This window comes from Zingiber officinale, chromosome 11B, assembly GCF_018446385.1.
Source record: "Zingiber officinale cultivar Zhangliang chromosome 11B, Zo_v1.1, whole genome shotgun sequence".
NCBI lineage: Eukaryota > Viridiplantae > Streptophyta > Magnoliopsida > Zingiberales > Zingiberaceae > Zingiber > Zingiber officinale.
Genome location: NC_056007.1, coordinates 25,932,437 through 25,953,235, shown reverse-complemented (window position 1 = coordinate 25,953,235; position 20,799 = coordinate 25,932,437). Strand labels below are relative to the sequence as shown.

The following is a 20,799-nucleotide window of genomic DNA, read 5'->3' as shown; positions in this document are numbered from 1 at the left end:
CAACACATACATCAAAAAATAAACCAACATCTATGTCCTCAATAGGAGAATCAATAACAAGAGGATCAATAACTTCACTTGTAGTTTTAAGTTGATCTACCACATCACATTCATCATCTGAAAATTCGATGTCACTATAACACCTTATAAAATTTTGAGATAGATCTGAAAACTTATTTACCACTACATTATCAATAAAATCCTCATCTGAAAAATCTTCATCTTCATATATATTCAAAAATCTACACTCAACCATATTAGTGTCACAGGATTTGCCGAAGTCTTTATTTTCATTGACCCCCACTAACCTTTGTGGAAAAGGAACCCTTAGTGAAGGTCCTGGGAAAGACTGAACTCCCTTTTTCCCAAATTCCCTTTGAGCTTTTGGAGGAGGTTCAACTTGCTTATCTAATGTTGGTGTGATTAATCGTTGAGGGAAAGGTACTTCTGGCCTTTGGGAACTTCCCAGAGAAATGGAACTGAGTTCTTGTGATCTTCTATTATTCTTCTCCTCAATTCTAAACATGTCGTTCTTCAGAAGTTCTTCATGATTTTTTCCACTTCTCAACCCAACATCATCACACTTTTCATTGGATCTTGACTGTGTAGGAGGGGGATCTTCTTTAAACCATTTTGAAACAATACTATCAAGCTTTGCCCCCAAATGTTTGAACTCCTCACTCTGTGACTTGTGAATTTCAACATTTTTAGGTGGTTGAATTTCATTTTGTTTGACAGGCTCTCTTACATTTATAGCTTGCACTTTTTGAATATCTGAGGGAAATTCCATCCAACTTTTGTTCGACCATTCATGGAGGTTCAATGTCACTTGATCAATTAACGAATAAGCTTCATCTACACTTTTGTCCATAAAAGAACCTCCAGCTGATGAATCCAATAAAGTCTTGTCTGAGAAAGAAATTCCCCCATAGAATATGTGCAAAATCAACCATTTTTCAAAACCATGATGAGGGCACTGTCTTTGAAGACTCTTGAATCTATCCCATGCTTCAAATAATGATTCTCCATATGCCTGAGAAAAATTTGTTATGCAATTCCTCATATACACCGTTCTACTTGGAGGGAAAAAATGATTCAGAAATTGCTTCTCCAATTGTTCCCAACTTGTGATGCTTTGAGAACTGAGAGAATATAGCCAAGTCCTTGCTTTATCCTTGATACTGAAAGGAAATATCATCAATCGAACTGCATTTGCTGATACTCCTTCGCATTTCACCAAATCACAAATCTCTAAAAATGTTTCAAGATGCAGATAAGGACTTTCTGATACTTCTTCTCCAAATTTGTGACCTTGTATCATGAAAATTATCTCTGGGTCTAGTTGGAAACTTTCTACTTCAATTTGAGGTTGCATAATGGGAGATAAAAATCTTGCAGAAAAGGGTGTAGAAAAATTTCTCATGGTCCTGCTTGACATGTTAGTGCTCATGGATATTCAAGAAGAAAAAGAAAATTATCAAGAATCAAAAGCAAGAAATAAAATGCAATATGAAAAGCAAGAAAGCAAATGCAGAATTTAAATTACAAGAAAGAAAGTGCATAATGAAAACAAGAAAGAAAAGATAAAAGAAAAAAGAAAAATGTCTAGAATAATTCATATGCTAAAAATTGCAAGATATGTTTACAAAAGAAAAGAAGAAAGAAACTAGATCAAAAGAGAAAACAGAGAAAAGTTAGATTAGAGTGCTAGAAATCAAGAATGCAAAGTTAGAATTAGAATTAGAATTGCAACAAAAAGAATTGTCGAGAATGTTATTTAAGAAAATAAAAGCTTATAGAAACAGAATTCTCAAAAAAAAAATTAGTTACAACTATGAAAATGTAAAGAAAGAAAGAAAAGTTATGTTTAGTCTAACTCAATTGATAATTCCTAATGTTATAGCGCAGTCCCCGGCAACGGCGCCAAAAACTTGTTACGCTCCGCAAATGTACGGAAATGTCGTAAGTAATATAAAAGATTATCGTATCCACAGGGACTGGAATAAGCACTAGAAATGTCTCAATGCGAATTAGCTAAACAACTATCCAATCGTTTCAAAAGCAAAGTAAAGGTAAACAAATCTAATATTAGAGATCAACAAACAAGAGTTTAGTGTTTTGGGTTATGATAAAGGGAGATTCTAGGAGTTTCGGTTTCTTTGTAAGATTTCTTAAATGTAAATGGTTCACCAATTCTTATTCCTCAATTGCCAAACATGTAGAAAGTTGCCGGTTCCCTCTTGCAATAGACAACCGGCTAAGGACTGAGAAATGTATCTAAATAGGATTAATTAGACATGAACCTACGTTGTCCTTACACAGAAGCGCACCTATTACTATGCCTTCCTCGGATATCAACATAGAAGCCCACAACTTATTAATCTATAAAGATACAAGAAGCTAATCATAGAATCCATCCTACTCTCTTGAATATTCCTATTTCCTCTTCAAGATTATCTCTCAAACGTCCTTACACGGGCTTGCACCTGTCACGTGGATCCCTCGGATGATCGAGTGAGAGTTTATCTTTACCAAGTCCATAAGAAATCTAAACAATCAATCAAGAATGAGAATTAAGCACAAACCACCATCAATCATTCAAGATCTAATTGATACAAGCAAGATAATGTCATTGAAACAAGAAAATGGCAAATCCATAAGAGATTACATCAATCCATCATACAAATACTCCCTTAATCCTAGAATACAAGATCTACTCCATGAATCGAGGAAGAAAACCCAAAAAAATAGAGATTACAAGCATTCCTTGAATCCCCAATCCAAGAAAACAAGAAGAGGGGGAAAGAGAAAACTTATCTACGAAGAAGCCTTGTCTTCGGATCCAATCCTCGCTCCGGAGCCGGAATCGCCAAGAACTCCCCTTGAATCGCCCAGAAATCCTCCCAAGAATGGGAGGAAACCACCAAATCTTGCCTTCTCCCAAAGGGGGAGAGATCCCCTTTCAATTCATGAAGAAGGGTTTAAATAGAGGAGGGAATCGGGCGCCACACGGCCTCAGGACCTGTGTGAGATTCACACCGCCATGTCCAGCCACACCAGCACGACCGTGTGACTCCACACGGCCGTATCTCGCCTCCTGTGCTACACGGCCGTGGTGCACACGGCCACAGCCTGCTTGGTCTCTGGAAGTCTCACACGGCCGTGTAGATCCATACGGCCATGTAAGGCTTCTGCTCTGGTTGGCTTCAAATCTTGACACGGCCGTGCGAGGTTCACACGGCCATGTCATCTTTCTCTTCTGTTGGTGCCAAACTCCACACAGCCCGAGCTCCATACCAGTGCACGGCCCGGTGCTTTCTCCCTTCGTCTCCTCCAATGCATGCCCAAAGATGTAGATTCTTCACCAAATCGACTCCTGTGTACAGAAAATGCACAAAAAGCAGATCTCCGAACCAAAAGAGTAAATATGCTAAAAGGAAAGCTGGAAGTATAAAAATGCATAGATCAAGCATGCTCAAAGTATGTAAATATGCGTAAAAACATGCATAAAAGAGTATATAATCTACGCACATCACCTACCCACTTGGTCCCACTTTTGTTGTGAGTTGGCTGACTGGCGTCAGGGGTGACCATGACATTGGCATCATATGCATGATGCATTTATTGTTTGTGATTGTGTTTGCTGCATTTATATGCTGCATATTGTTTGGATGCCTATGTTTGACATGCATACAGGTCTTCTATACCTTTCGGACTGTTTGTCCTTATACCGGGTCCTGGTTAGTACAGATTCTCTCCTGTCTTTTTCGGTTTGCATTTACCTTTATCTTTAAGTGGAGACTGTACGCATGATTAGTGCTAGGTGTTATTTCTTTACTTTGCATATCAATTGTACCTGCTGAGTGTTGGACTCACCCCGCCTCCATTGTTGTTATTTACAGGTTGATGCTGTCAGGAGAGAGTTCCAGTCGCTAGTTCCCACTGCACGTAGTGCTAGATCCCCTGCAGACCTTGAGAATTGATTGATTTTTTGAGTTTTCTTCTCGTTTGTCTATGTTTAGACTTGATTTGTTTGATACTTGGACGTTGTATTTATTTTTGTGATGTCGATGGATTTTATTTGGTCTTATTCTACTACATGCCTGCCGGGTCGGCATAAGAGGTGAGTTTCGTCAGATTTGAGTTTACGAGTGTAGTTGAGTAGGGTGGTTTTCGAGTCAGAGTATTACTGCTTGTTTGATTATATATAACTGCGTGGATGTTTGTGTGGTTGTGTTATATTTATTGTTATTATTCAGCCGCATGTGGCTGAGGTATGGAGATATGTAGAAAGTTTCAGATTGTCCGCCGTACAGGGGAGATGCTGTCGAAATTTCTTCGGACTAGGACTCCTCTGGGGCGTGACACAGACTGACATCAGCGACTACCCCAGTCGACTGCCCTTATCAAAACAATATACAAAACCATTCTGTGTCCAATTTTCACCGTTACCAGTCGACTGGTACTGTACTAGTCGACTGGCACACTATTTCATCCCTTTTCAACATTTCTGATCCAACTTCAGAAATGCGCCAATAATTCCACAGACATCCAAAAATCTCAAAATTTTGTGGAGAGGTTTGTTTTACCCATGTCTACTTAGGAAAAATACATTACAAAATATATCTATCACCAATTCTAAGATTGACACAAAACCCAAAACTAGCTAAATGGCTCAAATAAACCTTGACCTAAAGTCCTAGTTTTGGCTTTCTCTTGATGTATTTGCTCATACTAACCCACAATGTATCCCTAGCATTGGCTTATATGGTATCTATACATCCAAAACAAATTATCATGATATATGACCCTAATTTCATATTTCTGAGCATGAAACACAACTCAATTGTACCAAATCCATAGGTTTGAGACTCAAGTCCGTCTCCAAACCATTTGGCACATTCCATGACCCCCTAAACTCCCAAGTAAAACCCACTTGAGATTCATTGACCATGGGTCCCAAATTGACTCTTTGAGCTCCCCCTAGATCTCTTCTTAGTCTTAACCACCTCCCTAGGTGACTCATCCACAATTGCTAGGCCACATCGGTGCACCTCCGGTGATACTTGGTCTACAAACCTAACCTTCTTAACCTTGGACACCTTGTCCTTGGTTAATTTCTCCTTACCTTTAAATGGCTTTCTCTTGCCATTTATTGGATTCTCCTTGCTATAGTTATATGCAACCCTAGCATAAGACTTTCCCTTAGTATTAGAGACACTAGATCGGTATCCCAAACCTGATCTATCATTATCGGGTTTTTGACTACCCAACACCACACCTAAACCCTTAGATCCAACATTGAATCTTTCTCGGGTTTTCTCTAATTTATCAAGCTTTGCCTTCAAAGCTTGATTTCCCCTTTCTAGGTTTCTAACCTTAGAATCAACATGTCCACCATGTACATTCCTAGACCTACCCTTTCTAGGCATGTGACTCTCCTTCTTGAGATTAATGTCTTTGGTCTCATTAGATCTATCATTTCTAGATTTATCATGAATTAGTCTCTTAGGGTTATAATCTACATTTACCCTATTCCTATCATGATATTTAAATCCAAAGTTATGCATGGGCAAATAATAAGATTTATTTCTAGCACGCATGGAGGAATTTAAATTTGGCTTCAAATTTAAACTAGGGTTTACCTTACCCTTTACCTTTGAAGCTCCCCCTTGACATGAACCTCCATTCTTCCTCCACTTCTTCTCCTCCTTCTTCAAATGTGTCAATTTCTTGATTTCTTTCTTCTTTGGGCATTTGGTGTGGTAATGACTCCGCTCACCACACGTGAAGCACACTATGTGATTCTTCTCCTTCTTCTTCCTACAACTCAAATTAGATTCAAAATGAATTGAATTGAGTTTAGGAGATACCTCTTTCTTACCCATTGGACACCTACTCTTGTAGTGTCCCTTCTCATTGCAACCGAAGCAAATGATGTGATCCTTTGACTTGACTTCGGTGGAGGTGCTTGCTAGGTTGACCACTTCCAAGACCTCTTCTTCATCCTCTTCACTTGTCTTGGATTCTTCTTCAATCCTTGAGGATGTGGATGATGTCTCATCTTCCTTATCCACACTTGTGGATGGTCTTTCTTCATCCTTTTCCTCCTCAGAAGTTGAGTGCTCATCACCTTCCGGTTGCTCCTCCTCTACTTGAGCAATTGAACCCATCTCCTTGGGCTCTTCTTCTTCTTGTGTAGGCATGATTTCTTTCCCTAGAACTTTCTTCACCTTGCTCCACAATTTGTGAGCATTCTCGTATTCACCTACATCACTTAACACATTAGAAGGCAACATATCTACCAAAATTGATATTACCTTATCGTTTGCCTTTGACCGTGTGGTTTGCTATTCCGTCCAATGTCGTGGTCAAAGGTTCTTCCCTTTCTTGTCCTTTGGGACTTCAAATGGCTCTTCGACGACCATTACTGTATCCCAATCTGTCTCGAAGAAGTTCTTCATCTTCACCATCCAAAAGGTGATGTCCCATAAGCTTCCTCCTTTGAACTTTGGCGGATTTATTAAGCCGGTCATCTTCTTAGCTTCCTTGGCGGTTAGTTCAATGGAGAGCGACCTCGCTATGATACAACTTGTAGGGGGATCAGTGGCCGGCTTGAAGGGAGGTTGGATAGGCGGCACCCCCAACTACTCGCTTTCTACACTTGTTAGCTTGTGCAGCGGAAATATGAACTAATATGAATACAAAGAAAGCTAAAGACAAGAATGAAATCAAACCAAGCTACACGATCATTTAACATGGTTCGAAGATTGCTTGCTCCTACTCCACGGCGTGTCCTTGAGGTGGATGATCCCTATCCGTAGGTGGATTATCCCCCGGCAAACTCCGGCTATCTCAAGTCACTTCTTGTGGGTGGAGAAATCTCACCATAACACCAACCAAGACTCTTGAGACTAGTAGACTACTAATTAGGGTTTACCATCACTAATTTCGTCAACTATAACCAAGCACCCAAGCTTTGGTTATATAGGCCGCGGGTTGAAAACTCTGCCTATCAGTCGACTGCCAAAACCATCAGTCGGCTGCCCTCTATAAAAATTCGACCGTTACATCCCAACCGCTCGATACTAGTCGACTGCTAAAACTAGCAGTTAACTGCTCCACACTGGTTGAGCGAATAGAAGCATTCTGTTCGCTCCCAGTTAACTGCCCTAATCGACTACACCAGTCGACTGGTGAAACTAGCAGTCAACTGGTACCCGAGTATAATCTCTCAACACTCGGACCCTCACCCTTACGAATCATTTGACGCTTCCTTCGCAGCCTCAACCTCTTGCCTTCAAGCCTACTTCCTTTGGCCATCGTCCCTCAGATGCATTCAAGCCCGCGGCTCGTCCCCAATGCCATCCTTCGCGTATGCCTCAAAGTTGCTTTCCTCGGCCCTTGTCCTTGCTACCTTATCCACGGTCCCTCGGATGCTCCATCCTTCACCGGACCCGAAGCCGTCAACCTGAGTCACATGTGTATCCTACAAACCTGTACACTCACATACACATATAAAATATAAGGGTGAACCTAACTTAAACCCTTTGCCTAAACACCAAAGTAAATGGTCGCATGGACCATTGGGATTGCTCCAACAACTTTGTCTAAAGAAATGATTGTTGATTTGATTAAGAATGACCTTGTATCTTCCCACGACCTAGAAATTAATTTTAGAAATGTCCACTTAATTTACTGAAGGCTAAACTTGAATCTAATATAAAGTCAAACAACCCTCTTAAATTCAAAATGGGATTGCATACTTGGATTCTAAGGATTCACTTAACCATGCCTAATTGTTTATCATTAAATTGTTGGGATCTAGCGTGCTAAACATGCAAAAAGCACAGTGGAAATTAACTAGATCCTCTATCCAACAGATTCATGCGAAGGGAAGAAACATTGCTAAAAAATAATCTATACTAAGTTACATGATAGGATTATACCCTTGATGCGTGCACACGATCTCCTGATAGCTCGGATCTCAGCATGATCACACGTTCGCGCCTTTACGGTATCCACACGAACAAGCCTTACCTTCATTTGTCTCACAAACTCACAAGATGGAGAGGAAAACACCTAAGGTTGTGCTAGCAACCTCAAGGAGGTGTTTTGGCCAAGAGAGGGAAGGAGAAAGAAGAAGAATGCAAAAGGCTTTTCACCTTCTCATCACACCAAAAATATCATCCAAAATGATATATATATCCATCTCATGAATACCAAGGGTTTTGCCCTTTCATCTTCCAATCCAATGGCTCAAAATTAACCATTCAATCCAATGGTTCAAATTTGACCATTTAAATCCTTGGTGAACTCAAGTTCATCCAATGAGTCTAACTCATTGATTCTCATGCAATTTTGAATTCAATGAATCACCATTTCATTTATTCGAATTACCTCAATGAGTCTAGTTTGAATTGGACTCAATCCAACAATTGGATCCATTTGAGTCTTACTCAATAAGTCCAATTCGGATTAGACTTAATCCGATGAACCCATCTCTATATCTACTTGTTCTTTGTGTGTGACCCAATAGGTTCTCGTAACATTGGCTATATATCCAAATCACCATTTAGATACATAAGCAATGAGTGGCATCTAGCAAGGCATCATTGCTACCCAAGTGACGAGAAAGTAGATATTCGACCTAACCTTTCCGTGGCAATTATCTTGTATGACTTGGTCTCTCTATCCTTAATATCTAGATTGATCAATAAGGCATAGATCATGTCATCCTCTTATCAACCTTTGTATTTCTTGATCTCTAAGTAGACACACTCAATTAAATAAGCTCAATATCTCATATTGATTCATTTGCGCATGACCATGCTTTCTTGTCTCCTACTAATGAAGGGGCCACAGATATCACTTCCATCATATGAAAGGGATAGATCCCATCTACATCATTCACATCCCTCGGCATAATTTATTGCATACCCAATGATCGACTTTATAGTCCACCCTGTTACAGGTGACGTTTGACGATACCAAAGTACATAACTCCTTATGTAGGGAACTGTAGTGACTTCAGGTCTAAGGACTATTCATATCAATAGTCACATGAGAATGTTTATGACACTCATATAACGATCCATGAAACATTCTCATGTCGGGTCATTCAGTATATATTCTCTAATATATACTCATGTGTCAACCAGATATATCATATCCATGGCTTGTGAGATTAAGTCATCCGTTGGCCTACATGCTAGTCTCAACGCATTAATATTGTCCTTTATATTAATGCTTGACTAGAAATAGTTAAGAGTAGTGTTCTATGTATATCTACAATGTCTCACTATCAATTCAACCAATTGATATGCTGTAGATAAGAACCTACTACCCAAGAACATTATTATACTTATTCAATCAACACTGAATTGAAATAAATATAATTAATAACTTTACCTTTTATTAATAGTAAAATATATGATACAAAAATGAGTCCTTACAATCATCTCATAATAGATACTAGGGCTAATACTAACATAAATTGTATAGCTTTAGCTTTCTTAATTTTAATTAAGTTTAGCCTCGTATCATTGATATGCTTTTAAATAAGTATTCAAGTTTCATGTGTTTTAATATTTCAAAGTATTTAGAATTTCAAAACATTTTTAGAACATGGAAAATCTTGTTTAGAATTTCAAAATATTTTTGAAAATATTTTTAGAACTTGAATTTTTCAAAATCATTTTGAAAAAAATATTTTCTAAACTTCAAAGTATTTTTGAAAAATAATATTTTTGATAAATATTTAAGTACTTAACAAAATTTTAAAAAAATATTTTGAGTACTTGAAATATCTTATTTGGTTTTTCAAAAGTAATTATGAAAATCCTTTAAGTACTTTCAAAACATTTTGAAAACATTTTTAGTGACTTAAAAATATTCTAAGTGTGTTCAGAGTGTTTTTGAAATTTCTATTGTTAACTGCTTTCAAAAACCTAAAAATCTTGTTGAGAATGTTAGACTTTTGAGCCCCAAAACCCGCTATTTGCGTTGCGGAAACCTCGAAGTTAGCCACGGATCCGTGCGAAGATAAATAAAAATATTCATGTACATATTTGTCTATACTAGATCTACCTTAGATCTACATTAAAAGAAGTATACCCTTGTAGTGATGCCCTTCGCTTATCCCGCTCGTCCAAATGGTTGTCGGATCTCGTAGAGTGTCAAGTGTACACTCCTCTACACGTATCCACACGAACAAAAGGTGGAGAAAACCATTTAGAGTGTGCTAGCACTCTTGAGAGATCTCAGCAATGGAGGAGAGGGAGAGAAGAAGAAGAAGAAGAGTCCTTGAATGCCAATCATGTGGCCGGCCACTTATTAGAGCATCTTATACCTCCATGTAATACCAAGAGTCATGGCTCTTGATCTTCCTCATGAGGTGGCACACAATGATGTAGCCTTGATGATGTGGAACATCATCATTGGTCGGCCCATGCCAAGTCACAATGAAGTGGCATTTGGTCAAGTCAAACTTGACCCTTCATCTTCTCTCTCAAGTTAAGTCAAACTTGACCTCTTATCTCTCATGGTTGATCAAATCTACCCTTTGATTCAAATCAATTTAATTTAATGAATCTCTATTCATTGGTTTAAATTGACTCAATGAATCATAGTCTAAATTAGACTCATTTGACACATGAACCAAATTGAGTCCAACTCAATTAGTCTAATTTGGATTACTCTTAATCCAATTTGGTTCATCATATGAACCTAATCCTCTTGGTCCATCATATGAACCTAATCTCCATCTAACTGCCCTTTGTGTGTGACCCTATAGGTTCTTGTAATGTTGGCAATGCTCCCAAACCCATTTAGAAACATAAGTAATGAGCGGTATCTAGAAACACATCATTACTACCCAAGTTACAAGAATGTTTAGATCCAACATCACCATTGTGGCTACTAATTGTGACTCTCACAATATGTGACAATGTCCTTCTATCCATGACATCTAGATTGATCAATTGAGGCATAGACCGTGTCATCCTTTAATCAATCTATGTCTTGAACTCCAAGTAGACTCACTCTAATCAAATGAGTCAATATCTCATATTGACTTATTTGGGCATGGTCATGCACTTAGTGGTCTCACTCTATCAAGAATCATGATATCACTCCCGTCATATAGGAGGGATAGATCTCATCTACGTCACTCACATCCCTCCGTATAATTTGTTACATACCCAGTAGTCGCCTTTATAGTCCACCCATTTACGGGTGATGTTTGACGAAGCCAAAGTATGCAACTCCTTATGTAGGGAACCATGGTGACTTCAGGTCCAAGGACTGATAGTCACACTAATAGTCACATGAGAAAGTATATGACACTCATATAACGATCCATGATACTTTCTCATGGCGGGTCATTCAGTATACATTCTCCAATGCATACCCATGTGTCAACTTGATATCTAATATCCATGACTTGTGAGATCAAGTCATTGAGTTGACCTACATGCTAGTCTCATCGCATTAACATTGTCCCTGAATGTTAATACTTGACTAGGAATGATTAAGAGTAGTGTTCTCTATATCATTTCATTATCAATTCAACCAATCGATTGATATAGATAAGAACCTTCTACTCAAGGACACTATTATACTCAGTTATTTGGCACCAATACAAGTAAGTATAATAACCATAAAGAAATGCCTTTATAAATATATATAGGAATATGATACATCGAGTCCATACAATAATCATTACATGATCGGCTCTAGGGCTCTCACTAACAATCTCCACTAGCACTAGTGTCAATCAAGGTAGGCTCTAACACCCAATGACCTAGTGTGACCATCATGCTTTCTCTGTTCCAAAGCCTTGGTCAAGGGATCAGCAACGTTAACCTCTGTGGGTACTATGCAAATTTTCACATCTCCTCTATCGATGATCTCTCGAATGAGATGGAAGCGTCGTAGTATGTGTTTGGTCCGCTGGTGTGAGCGAGCTTCCTTAGCCTGCGCAATTGCTCCATTATTGTCACAATAGAGCTCTATAGGATCGGCTATGCTAGGAACCACCCCAAGCTCAATAATGAACTTGCGGATCCAAACTACCTCCTTTGCTGCTTCTGATGCAGCAATATATTCGGCCTCTGTTGTAGAATCAGTAACTGTCCTGCTTCGAACCCTCCCAGCTCACAGCACCACCATTCAAGCAAAACACGAACCCAGACTGCGATCTATAATCATCCTGGTCAGTTTGGAAGCTAACATCACTGTAACCCTTTACAGCTAGCTCGCCATCACCTCCATATATCAAGAAATATTCTTTAGTCCTTCTCAAGTACTTAAGAATATTCTTGACCGCTATCCAGTGACGATCACCTGGATCTGACTGGTATCTGCTCGTCATGCTCAAAGCATACGAAACATCAGGACGAGTACATAGCATGACATACATGATAGATCCTATGGCTGAAGCATAAGGGATCTTATCCATGCAGTCTCTCTCCTCTCTAGAAGAAGAACTTTGAGTCTTCGAAAGACTCACACCATGTGACATCGGCAGAAATCCTTTCTTGGAATTCTGCATGGCAAACCATAGTAATACCTTGTCAATATATGTACTTTGACTTAGGCCAAGCAAACTCTTAGATCTATCACTATAGATCTTTATGCTTAGAATACAGGCTGCTTCACCTAAGTCCTTCATTGAGAAATAATTCCCCAGCAAAGTCTTTACAGACTGCAGCAAAGGGATGTCATTTCCAATGAGTAGTATGTCATCCACATATAATACAAGGAAGATAACAGTATTCCCAACAACCTTCTTGTAGACACAGGGTTCATCTTCATTCTTGATGAAACCAAACTATTTGATCGCATCATCGAATCAAAGATTCCAACTCCGAGAAGCTTTCTTTAGTCCATAAATGGACTTATGCAGCTTGCATACTCTGCCAGTATGCAGTGGATCTACAAAACCCTCAGGTTGTGTCATGTACACATCCTCGAGCAAGTTTCCATTCAGAAACGTGATTTTGACATCCATCTACCAGATCTCATAATCGTGGTATGCTGCAATAGCAAGCATAATCCGAATGGACTTCAACATCGCTACTGGAGAAAAAGTTTCATCATAGTCAATACCATGAATTTGCTTGAAACCTTTAGCTACCAAACAACCTTTATAGGTAATAAGTCCATCCATGTCAATCTTTTTCTTAAAGATCCACTTACACCCAATGGGTTTGTCGCCTTCAGGTGGATCAACCAAAGTCCATACTTGGTTGGTGTACATGGATTCCATCTTGGATCTCATGGCCTCTAGCCATTTCTCAGAATTTGGTCTCATCACAGCTTCCTGATAGGAGATAGGCTCATTCTCAACGAGCATAACATCATCATGGTCAGACAAGAGAAAAGAGTATCTCTCAGGCTAACGACGTATCCTGTCAGATCTGCGAAGAGGTAGGTCTACTTGAACTGGTTGTTGTTCCTCAACTCCTTGTGCAACAATCTCATCATCCACAACATTTTGTAATTCCAGTTCAACTTCCATCAAGGCTTCAGTGCTATGGTCCATATCTTGAATTTCTTCAAGATCGAACGTACTCCCACTAGTTTTTCTAGAAACAAAGTCCTTTTCTAGAAATACCCCAGTCTTAGCCACAAACACTTTGTGATGACTGGGAATGTAGAAGTAATATCCCTTCGTTTCCTTGGGATATCCTATAAAATAGCACTTATCGGATTTGGGTCCCAGTTTATCCGAGACTTGACGTCAAACGTAAGCCTGACAACCCCAAATCCTCATAAAAGATATCTGGGCATCTCTCCCAGTCCATATCCTATATGGTGTCTTTATCACAGCTTTGGATGGAACACGGTTAAGTGTGAAGGCTGCTGTGTCTAGAGCATATCCCCAAAAAGATATAGGAAGATCTGTGTGACTCATCATAGATCGTACCATATCTAATAGGGTACGATTCCTCCTTTCGGATACACCATTCCACTGTGGTGTTCCAAGAGGAGTGAGTTGGGATAGAATCCCACACTCGGCTAGATAGTCACAAAACTCATGGCTAAGGTATTCATCACCTCGATCTGATCGAAGTATCTTAATACTCTTGCCTAGCTGGTTTTGTACTTCATTATTGAATTCTTTGAACTTTTCAAAGGATTGTGACTTATGTGTCATTAGATACACATAACCATATCTACTGAAGTCATCAGTAAATGTAATGAAGTACCTATAACCACCTCTGGCAGTGACATTGAAAGGGCCACATACATCACTATGTATAAGTCCTAACAAGTCAGTTGCTCTTTCGCTGTGTCCACTAAAGGGAGTCTTGGTCATCTTGCCCAGTAGGCATGACTCGCATGTCTCATATGATTCAAAATCAAATAAGTCCAGCAAACCATCTTTATAGAGTTGGGCTAAGCGATTCTCATTTATATAACCTAAGCGACAATGCCAGAGATAGGTTCGGTTCATTTCATTTGACTTGAACCTTTTGGTACTTATGTTATAGATGGGGTTCTCTAAGTCTAGAATGTAGAGTCCGTTCATCAAAGGTGCACTACAATAGAACATATCATTTAAATAAACGGAACAATATTTGTTCTTTATTATAAATGAAAAGTCTTTCTTGTCTAAAAAAGAGACTGAAATGATGTTCTTTGTAAGAGCAGGCACATAACAACATTCATCTAATTCTAGTACAAGCCTAGAGGGCAGAGATAGATAGTAAGTTCCTACAGCAATAGCAGCAACCCGTGCTCCATTGCCTACTCGTAGGTCCATCTCGCCCTTCGTCAATGTCCTGCTATTTCTTAGTGCATGCACATTAGTACAAATGTGAGAAGCACATCCGGTATCTAATACCCATGATGAAAAAATAGAGAGATTGACTTCTATAACATATATACCTGAAGTAGAAATCTCATTTCTCTTCTTCTTAAGATCTTCCAGGTATCCTTTGTAGTTCCTCTTCTAGTGCTCGGTCTGACCGCAGTGGAAGCAGGTAGCATCCTTGGCAACCCCTCCTTTAGGTTTCATTACCTTGCCTTAGCCCTTGGCTTGGGATTTTCCCTTACTTTTAAGCTTGCCCTTGCCTTTATGCTTTTGCACCATCAAAATGGAGTTGGGCTTTACCTTCTTAAGGTTGAGCTCAGCAGTTCGCAACATGCTTAGCAGCTCAGGCAGTGGCTTATCAATTTCGTTCATGTTGTAATTTATGACAAATTGACTGTAACTTTCTGGTAAGGATTGCAAGATCAAGTCAGTGGTCAGTTCTTGGCCAAGTGAGAATCCCAACCTCTGTAGGTTCTCTATGTACCCAATCATCTTGAGGACATATGGACTTACGGGAGTCCCATCTTGCACTGAAACAGTGCCTTAGAGATCTCGAATCTCTCGTGCCTTGCTTGTCCTTGATATAGTTGATGACGATATTCAACCATATCATAAGCAGTCATCAACTCATGTTGCTTCTGAAGCTCAGAGTTCATGGTTCCGAGCATGAGACATGACATATCTAATGCATCATCTTGATGCTTCTTATAAGCATCTCGGTCGGCTCGCGTGGCAGTGGAAAGAGGTGCCTCCGGAATGGGCTGCTCCAGGACATACAGTTTTCCTTCTTGTGTGAGAACGATTCTCAGATTCCTATACCAGTCCAGGAAATTAGCTCCATTGAGCTTGTCCTTGTCAAGGACAGAACGCAGGGAGAAAATGTTCGTGTTCGTCGACATGGCAATCTACAACATAAATAAAGTAGAAAGTAAATATCATATTCCACTGATCATTTAATTAGGCCTTTAACTAAATGATGCTCCCACTGAATTATAGGGCTTTTGTAGAATCAAGTCATGGATGTGGTCAAACCACACTACTAGATTCATACCAATTAGCTATAATTCTCGCGGGACAAGATCCACATCATACTACGCCTTGGGTTAGCTTTGGCTAAATCGCCCAAGACTTAGTATGATCGGTAGATAACTAATTATCAATTACATCTCTATGCAACTCTTGTATCTTTTCAACCGTTGGAAAAAGCCTATAGTTTTACCTGATCCAAATGAGTTAACTAGTTATACTCAATCTAATTGAGTTTGTTCTCACCCAAGCTTTGATAGGCGGGACCAAGATTGTCCCTCCGCACCCTACCAACACTACAAGAAAATTGGGATTCTACAACACTTAAACGACAACGCTTTTTTTAAAAAGCGTTGTCTATTTTTTTTTAACAACGCTTTTAGTGAAAAGCGTTGTCTATTTCATTATTTTCTGATAAATAGACAACGCTTTTCTAAAAACCGTTGTCTATTAGTAATTTTTATGGGTCAAAGACAACACTTCGTAAAAAGCGTTGTCTAATAATTTTTTTTTGTGTCTACGACAACGTTTTTTAAAAAGTGTTGTCTATTATTAAGTTCTCGTCTAAATCTAGGTTAATCCAAACCGTTGGATCAAGTAAGGAGTAGAAAACCCCTAGTTTCACGCCGGCCCTTCTCCATCCAACTCCTCATCTGCCGATCGTTTTTGATCCCGAACCCTTCTCCCAACTCCTCATCGCACGCTGGCCTTCTCCATCCAACTCCTCCTCTCACGCCCTCTCCTTCCAACTCCTCTCGGCAAACCCCTCTCCGGCGACCTTTCTCCTCACCCTCCTTCGCTCCTCTCCGTCAGTTTCAAGTTCTTTGCCTCGGACTTCGACCGTGAACGCCGACGAGTTAAGTTAGAGGTTTGGATTCATGATTTATGTCGTCTGGCGATCTCGATCTATTCTTGCACGGTGCCGGAAACTTTGCAGCTTCGAACCAGCGAAGCATCTCTGGCTCCTGCGTCGTCGGTGGGCTCACCTTCTTTCTCTTCGCCCTCTCCGCCACCTCCTCCTTCATATCCTGCGCTCCTTACGTTCCACTGAAGTGGGAGGGGTCGAAGAGGACGGACTCGATGCGATATACCAGGTTTGATTTCTATTATGATTCCTTGATTAGTTGGTTATTTTCGTCGTCTTAAATAACTTGGTCGGGAAAGTTTCAAGATCTTTGCTTTCGTGGTTTCCATGGATGCAGGGTTGGTTTTGGAGTGAAGTACTTTGGGTTTCAGCATATAAATCTGTGCTTTTTCCTGTTCATCTTCTTGAGAGGAGCCCTTACTTGACAAAGAGAGCAGCCGAACAACTCCCCCCTTTTTGCTTGAGTTTTTTTTTTCCCCTCTTTTTTTGCTTTTTTGTTTTTCGTTCTTGATTCCGTCTTGAGGTTGAGGAAGACAATGACTGCACTTCGGCACACCTGATATCTTCCCCAAACCATCAAAACTTTAAATCGAAAGCCTGGTGATGCTCCCTTTAGTGCAAACTAGTGTATGCTCATCGTTCTGCCTGTTCTAGTCTTTATAAAATAAAAGATAAAGGAAATCAAAATCAGCTAAAGGTTTGAGTTGCATCATTTCACTGAACAAATCATACTCTTGTTATTTGTAGACATTGTTTTCCTAAATGAAATAATTATTGTGTTGAGGAAAGCTTATTCCTAGTTATTTATTTGTTTGTTCAGAAATTACTTCGCCAGTCTTTACCAGCTTCCAAGGCCTATTTCTACCTCTATTGAGTTTCTTGAATTGTAAATGTCGTATGATATGATATTGTTGTTTACATCGCACATTTGCTGTAGAACTTACCATTGAAAGCCATCCAATATCAGTCATTTTACCAAATCACACCCTTTGTATTTAATCTTTTGATCAAATCGCACACTATTTATTTTATACCAAATTACATCCCCATCATAAATTTTCCCATATTGTGTCCTTAATTTTCAAGCCCTCCCAGAATGAAAATGAAAACTGATTTACAAATTAGTTTGTCAATCAATTAACACTTGGGTTTTGGAGGTAACTTAAAACACCAAGGATAATATCTGAAAATTTTATTGCCATTCAAAAACCACAATAGTGGAGCATGATTTGATCAAAGCCAAACACAACGGGTATCTCGTTTGGTACAATGCCCTTCTACATTTGTTTTTTTTCCATAGTTTTTAAGATTAGTTCTCAAGCTAAAAGACTTTTGCTTCTGCTATTTATTATTGTTGGAGGAATGATAAATATATTTGCATTTCTCATTGTATTTGACTTTTATTTTAATAAAAAGAAATGCAGGTCAATTCCATTTTCAATTTTTTCCAAGCAAGCTGGTGTTCTGTGTTTTTTCTCTCATCCATTGCCAGAGTTAAAAATCTCAGCACCTAACCAAATCACATGAACACTAGTATTGGTGCCATGTAACATCGGGTAAGTAAAAATAAAACATCACTTTCCATTGTTGTCTTTCAAAAATTTACTGAATTATATGCACTAATTATGTGTTTGTGCATAGTTTCCATTGGATTCTCACTGTCATTGACCCTTACAATGAAGTTATTTATTTGTTGGATTCTCTAAGGCACCGCATTCATGATGAGGATTGGAAATATATAGTGGAAATGTGAATTCATATTTCTTTTTTATTAAGCATTTACGTTAATACAAAACTCATATATAAAAAATCATTAATGTATGAAGGGCCTTGAGATTGTTTAATTCAAACAAGGGAACGAAAGGTAGAAAAAAGGCTATGTGGGTAGTAGTAAAGGTATGTGTAATTTTTATAACATATATTTTAATGTGTATGTTTATCATTAATAATTTGTCTCTAATTACCATAGGCTCCTCGACAACAAGATGTCAAACAATGTGGTTATTATGTGATATGATTTATGAGACAAATTGTTGAAGAAGTTGAAATTATCGAGAGAGATTCACTACGATCTATAGTAATATTTTCTTTCTTATGTCTCAAATTATTTGAAATAAACTATTTAAAATTTACAAAGTCAATGTTGATTTTTTTTAATTAATGTCACAGTTCACACAAGCGGAGTATTCTCGAGAAGAAATTGATGAGGTGCGATCGGAGTTGGCAGAATGTATACAAGATTATATTTATGAGTAGGTGCGTTCAAGTTTATGTAAGTTCATTACCTTGTTTTAACTAAAGTTTATGTAAGTTCATTACCTTCTTGATGGCCCAAAAACATCAGATGAGTTTAGGAATATGAGTTTATGCATGTTGATTAGACTTTTATAACTTGCTTTATGAATGATAAAGTCACTAGCATTGCCTAACACTGATAAAGGCTCTCTGCAACATTCAAAGGGAGGAAAAACTAGTTCCACCAACTTTATGCAAAGTTTGAAAGGTTATTTTCCAATCTTTTTCAATCATGTTAGACACCAAATTAGGGTTTCTGTTCAGTATTAAAGATGAAACCTTTTTGAATATTCCAACAGTGTTGTTGTTCATGAAACAAAATACACAAGAAATGGAGTACTATTTGTAGGAACTCGTCTAATGTTCGTTAGCCCGGCTGACCGACAACTTTCTTCCTACAATGAGAAGGAACAACAAGTATCTCTTAGAAACTGGAAGCCACGTGCAATTCCATAAGAATTAGTACTCTAACATCCATTTCACAAACCAAACATAACGAATAATCAACTCTGAACCACAAGCTTTATTTTTGTCAGATTGGATTCTGTTCTATATAGATTGCTACATTACAATGGAATAATTTCTTTAAGTCACATCGTTTCTGACTATTCTCAGCAAGTATGAAGGTGCCAAGAACATCAAGTTCTTACAAGAAATGCCCACGCCAACTAAGTTCTGATACCATAACCCTTTTTCTGGCCACTAATGAGCAAACCAACTTGCATGATTTGCATGCTTCAATGAAATTTGAGGACAAGATGTCATTGTTCATGGAGGAAATGATCATTATGGAGATGCTTTCAATAGTGATCACTACTAATGAATTCTCTTTAATTAGTACTTCTGCATGTTTGGGTGTTGGCCAGTGAGTTGGAATGTTTAATTTTTCTATGCAATTATCTAAGAACACGTGGCTTTGTAAATTATTGTATGGTGTGAATTGTGACCTTTATTTTCAGCTATTACCACCGAAAATTTCTTTTGCATAATACTGATGGTATTATTTTCTGTGACAGATACACAGTGGTAGGTGTTTTGTCCCAGTCTCAAGCCGTCAATCCATTTTGATCAATATATCTAGTAGAAGTAAACATCCAGATCATTGTCTTCGAGGCCGGCTAGCTATTTTGTGCTTTTTTTGTTTTAAACTTGAATGCCAGTAACTACTTTGAAACAGAAATATTTAGTCTTTGTGTATAGTTGAATTCTCCTGTAAATACTAATACTTTGTAGTTGAATTCTATTGTTTGGTACAAGTTTGAAATCATTAGCTGAGCTAATTAATGCTATTTTATATGTTAAATTCGAATATGTACATGGTAAAAGAAAATTAATAGTTTTGTAAATATAAAAAAATGATTTTGTAAATAGATTTTTTTTAATTTTTTTTTAAAAGACAACGCTTTTAAAGCGTTGCACAAGTGTTGTCTTTGCCAAAAACAACAACGCTTTTAAAGCGTTGCAATAAAGATATTTTTGCAAAAAAATACACAACGCTTTTAAAGCGTTGCAAAAGCGTTGTCTTTGCTACAAACGACAACGCTTTAAAAGCGTTGTCGTTCAGCAGACTTTTAACAACAGTGCCTTTAACAACGCTTTTTCAGGCACAAAGACAACGCTTTAAAAGCGTTGTCTATTAGCTTTTTTCTTGTAGTGCAAGATAATATACGTTGCTCTGCTTTGGCAGATTCAACAACAACAAATGATCTAGGTAGTGATGGGTATCAAAATTTGGTAGGCATTTCGAGTTGACTTTATTAAGATCTAATCTAATCATGAATGTGTATCATAT

General features: G+C 38.4%; 1 long non-coding RNA gene and 1 other non-coding gene across 2 annotated transcripts; both read left to right on the top strand.

The window, feature by feature from the left end:
• The first annotated feature begins 959 nt into the window (after positions 1 to 959).
• LOC122035484 lies at positions 960 to 1,065 on the top strand. The gene has a single exon (XR_006127033.1). It is a non-coding gene; the product is annotated as a small nucleolar RNA R71 (small nucleolar RNA).
• A 17,644-nt stretch (positions 1,066 to 18,709) lies between these two features.
• LOC122034990 lies at positions 18,710 to 20,072 on the top strand. Its single transcript, XR_006126849.1, has 3 exons — positions 18,710 to 18,789; positions 18,882 to 18,968; positions 20,024 to 20,072. It is a non-coding gene; the product is annotated as an uncharacterized LOC122034990 (long non-coding RNA).
• The last annotated feature ends 727 nt before the right edge of the window (positions 20,073 to 20,799 follow it).